Raw genomic sequence first — 5836 nt, forward strand, 5'->3', positions numbered from 1 at the left:
AACGTCATAGTATAGTAAGGCCTGAAACGTGATAGTATAGTAAGGCATTAAATCGACATAGTATAGTAAGGCATAAAGACATCATAAACAAGTCATAGTATAGTAAGGCCTAAAAACGTCATATTATACTAAGGCATAAAGATGTCATAGTATAGTGAACCATAAAATACGTCATAGTATAGTAGGCATAAAAACGTCATAGTATAGTAAGGCATAAAGACATAAACAAATCATAGTGTAGCGAGGCGTAAAAATGTCTTGTACACGAAAGCCTAAAAACGTCATAGTATACTAAGGCATAAAAATTGTCTTAGTATAGTTAGGCATAAAAACGTCATAGTATACTAAGGCATAAAAATGTCATGGTATAGTAATGCATCAAAAATGTAATAGTAGAGTAAGTCATAAAATACCTCATAGTATAGTAAGGCATTAAATTGAAATAGTATAGTAAGGCATAAAGATATCATAAAAACGTCATAGTATAGTGAGGCGTAAAAATGTCTTGTACACGGCATAAATGTGTCATAGTATAGTAAGGCATAAAAACGTAATGGTATAGTAAGGCCTAAAAACAGCATAGTATACTTAGGCCTAAAAACATCATAGTATAATAAGGCATAAAAACGGCATAGTAAGGTATAAATGTGTCATAGTATAGTAAGGCATAAAAACGTAATGGTATAGTAAGGCCTAAAAACATCATAGTATACTTAGGCCTAAAAAACGTCATAGTATAGTAAGGCATAAAAACGTAATGGTATAGTAAGGCATAAAAATGTCATAGTATACTTAGGCCTAAAAACGTCATAGTATAGTAAGGCATAAATGCATCATAGTATAGTGAGGTCTAAAAAACGTCATAGTATGGTAAGGCCTAAAAGTGTCATTGTATAGTAAGGCATACAACGTCATCATATAGTAAATTGTCTTAGTATAGTTAGGCATAAAAACGTCATAGTATGGTAAGGCCTAAAAGTGTCATTGTATAGTAAGGCATACAACGTCATCATATAGTAAATTGTCTTAGTATAGTTAGGCATAAAAACGTCATAGTATGGTAAGGCCTAAAAGTGTCATTGTATAGTAAGGCATACAACGTCATCATATAGTAAATTGTCTTAGTATAGTTAGGCATAAAAACGTCATAGTATGGTAAGGCCTAAAAGTGTCATTGTATAGTAAGGCATACAACGTCATCATATAGTAAATTGTCTTAGTATAGTTAGGCATAAAAACGTCATAGTATGGTAAGGCCTAAAAGTGTCATTGTATAGTAAGGCATACAACGTCATCATATAGTAAATTGTCTTAGTATAGTTAGGCATAAAAACGTCATAGTATGGTAAGGCCTAAAAGTGTCATTGTATAGTAAGGCATACAACGTCATCATATAGTAAATTGTCTTAGTATAGTTAGGCATAAAAACGTCATAGTATGGTAAGGCCTAAAAGTGTCATTGTATAGTAAGGCATACAACGTCATCATATAGTAAATTGTCTTAGTATAGTTAGGCATAAAAACGTCATAGTATGGTAAGGCCTAAAAGTGTCATTGTATAGTAAGGCATACAACGTCATCATATAGTAAATTGTCTTAGTATAGTTAGGCATAAAAACGTCATAGTATGGTAAGGCCTAAAAGTGTCATTGTATAGTAAGGCATACAACGTCATCATATAGTAAATTGTCTTAGTATAGTTAGGCATAAAAACGTCATAGTATAGTAAGGCATAAAACGTCATAAAATTGTCATAGTATAGTAATGCATACAACGTCATTGTATTATAAGGTAAAAAATGTCATAAAAATGTCATAATATAGTAAGGTATAAAAATCTCATGAAAACGTCATAGTATAAAATGTCATAGTATAGTATAGTAAGGCACAAAAACGTCATGATATAGTAAGGCATGAAAACGTCATAGTATATTAAGGCATAAAAATGTCATAAAATCGTCATAGTATGGTAAGGCATGAAAACGTCATAGTATATCAAGGCATAAAGCGTATCAAAAACGTCATAATATAGTAAGGCATAAAATGTCATACTATAATAAGGCATTAAAATAGTATATCAAGGCATAAAGCGTATCAAAAACGTCATAATATAGTAAGGCATAAAATGTCATACTATAATAAGGCATTAAAACGTCATAGTATAGTAAGGCATAAAGCGTCATAAAATCGTCATAGTATAGTAAGGCATAAAAACCTCGTAGTATAGTAAGGCATACAACGTCATCATATAGTAAGGTATAAAATGTAATAAAACTGTGATAGTATAGTAAGGCATACAACGTCATCATATAGTAAGGTATAAAATGTAATAAAACTGTGATAGTATAGTAAGGCATACAACGTCATCATATAGTAAGGTATAAAATGTAATAAAACTGTGATAGTATAGTAAGGCATACAACGTCATCATATAGTAAGGTATAAAATGTAATAAAACTGTGATAGTATAGTAAGGCATAACTTGTCATACTATAATAAAGCATTAAAACGTCATAGTATAGTAAGGCATAAAATATACTATAATAAGGCATGAAAACGCCATAGTATATTAAGGCATAAAGCGTAACAAAAATGTCATAATATAGTAAGGCATAAATTGTCATACTATAATAAGGCATAAAAACGTCATAGTATGGTAAGGCCTAAAAACATCATTGTATAGTAAGGCATAAAACGTCATAAAATTGTCATAGTATAGTAAGGCATACAACGTCATAGTGAAATAAGGCAAAAAATGTCATAGTATAGTAAGGCATAAAACGTCATAGTATTATAAGGTAAAAAATGTCATAAAAACGTCATAATATAGTAAGGTATAAAAATCTCATGAAAACGTCATGGTATAAAATGTCATAAAATCGTCATAGTATAGTAAGGCACAAAAACGTCACAATATAGTAAGGCATGAAAACGTCATAGTATATTAAGGCATAAAAGGTCATAAAATCGTCATAGTATGGTAAGGCATGAAAACGTCATAGTATATCAAGGCATAAAGCGTAACAAAAACGTCATAATATAGTAAGGCATAAAATGTCATACTAAAATAAGGCATTAAAACGTCATAGTATAGTAAGGCATAAAACGTCATAAAAACGTCATAGTATAGTAAGGCATAAAAACGTCATAGTATAGTAAGGCATACAACGTCATCATATAGTAAGGTATAAAATGTAATAAAAATGTGATAGTATAGTAAGGCATAAAATGTCATAAAATCGTCATAGTATGGTAAGGCATGAAAATGTCATAGTATATCAAGGCATAAAGCGTAACAAAAACAACGTTATAGTATTATAAGGTAAAAAATGTCATAAAAATGTCATAATATAGTAAGGTATAAAAATCTCATGAAAACATCATAGTATAAAATGTCATAAAATCGTCATAGTATAGTAAGGCACAAAAACGTCATAATATAGTAAGGCATGAAAACGTCATAGTATATTAAGGCATAAAAGGTCATAAAAACGTCATAGTATAATAAGGCATAAAAATGTCATAGTATAGTAAGGCATAAAACGTCATAAAATTGTCATAGTATAGTAAGGCATACAACGTCATAGTATTATAAGGTAAAAAATGTCATAAAAACGTCATAATATAGTAAGGTATAAAAATCTCATGAAAACGTCATAGTATAAAATGTCACAAAATCGTCATAGTATAGTAAGGCACAAAAACGTCAATATAGTAAGGCATGAAAACGTCATAGTATATTAAGGCATAAAGCGTAACAAAAACGTCATAATATAGTAAGGTATACAAATTTCATGAAAACGTCATAGTATATTAAGGCATAAAGCGTAACAAAAACGTCATAATATAGTAAGGTATACAAATTTCATGAAAACGTCATAGTATATTAAGGCATAAAGCGTAACAAAAACGTCATAATATAGTAAGGTATACAAATTTCATGAAAACGTCATAGTATATTAAGGCATAAAGCGTAACAAAAACGTCATAATATAGTAAGGTATACAAATTTCATGAAAACGTCATAGTATATTAAGGCATAAAAGGTCATAAAAACGTCATAGTATAGTAAGGCATACAACGTCATAGTATTATAAGGTAAAAAAAAGTCATAAAAACGTCATAATATAGTAAGGTATAAAAATTTCATGAAAACGTCATAGTATAAAATGTCATAAAATCGCCATAGTATAGTAAGGCACAAAAACGTCATAATATAGTAAGGCATGAAAACGTCATAGTATATTAAGGCATAAAAGGTCATAAAATCGCCATAGTATGGTAAGGCATGAAAACGTCATAGTATATCAAGGCATAAAGCGTAACAAAAACGTCATAATATAGTAAGGCATAAAATGTCATACTAAAATAAGGCATTAAAACGTCATAGTATAGTAAGGCATAAAACGTCATAAAAACGTCATAGTATAGTAAGGCATAAAAACGTCATAGTATAGTAAGGCATACAACGTCATCATATAGTAAGGTATAAAATGTAATAAAAATGTGATAGTATAGTAAGGCATAAAACGTGATAGTATAGTAAGGTGTAAAACGTCATAAAAACGTCATAGTATAGTAAGGCATACAACGTCATCACATAGTAAGGTATAAAATGTAATAAAAATGTGATAGTATAGTAAGGCATAAAATGTGATAGTATAGTAAGGCATAAAACGTGATAGTATAGTAAGGCATAAAACGTCATAAAAACGTCATTGTATAGTAAGGCATAAAAACGCCATAGTATACTAAGCCATAAAAATGTCATGGTATAGTAATGCATCAAAAACGTCATGGTAGAGTAAATCATAAAATACATCATAGTATAGTTAGGCATAAATGCGTCATAGTATAGTTAGGCATAAAAAATGTCGTAGAATAGTAAGGCATAAAAACGTCATAGTATACTAAGGCATAAAAATGTCATGGTTTAGTAATGCATCATAAACATAGTAGAGTAAGTCATAAAATACGTCATAGTATAGTAAGGCATAAAGACAGCATGAAAACGTCATAGTATAGTGAGGCTTAAAAACATGTATAATAAGGCCTAAAAAGGTCATAGTATAGTAAGGCATAAAAACATAATATTATTGTAAGGCATAAAAAATGTCATAGTTTAGTTAGGCATAAAAAACATCATAGTATACTAAGGCATAAAAAATGTCATGGTGCTGTTGGGGGCCCCCCTGTGGCCCCAAGCAGACACTTATTTAGCTTATGCCTTGGGCAGGACTTGTATTTCATTGACATGATGTCAAGACTTGTTTCTTCATTCCATTGATAATTACCAGACGCAAAAACATGGCTGGATGGTTTCACATCCATGCAAAATAGTCACAAACCTTTACGGGTGTAGTTGACATCAAATGAAGGCCGAGTTGGAAGACGGGTGTAGTCTGACCCATAAGTAAAGTACTCTGTAATAATGTAGTAATGACTGAGTATTAATGTTTACAGACATCATGGCTGATGTGATCCCATCGAAAGAATTTTTGAATGTTTTGAACTAAAATACTTACATATAGCACCTTTAAGATTGAATATACTGATGCTAAAAATACTGTAATGGCCATGTGAAATCTTAGTGTAGAATGGAAATTCAACTGAAACAATTTAAGAAGGAAAATGACTCTGCTTGAACTGTTAACACATGCCCACACTAAGAGAACAGCCTGTGATTAGGATATAAGTATTGACATGTAGACTGTAACATAAAATCAGTATCAGACTCATGCAGATCTTGTGTAGATGTTTCCGTAACAGTCTGATGTACAAAGCAAAGATAAACATGGAACATTTCAAAGAAAATCTTTCAATCAACAAACATCTGG

Source organism: Seriola dumerili, unplaced genomic scaffold (genome assembly GCF_002260705.1).
Source record: "Seriola dumerili isolate Sdu_G_001 unplaced genomic scaffold, Sdu_1.0 BDQW01000052.1, whole genome shotgun sequence".
Lineage (NCBI taxonomy): Eukaryota > Metazoa > Chordata > Actinopteri > Carangiformes > Carangidae > Seriola > Seriola dumerili.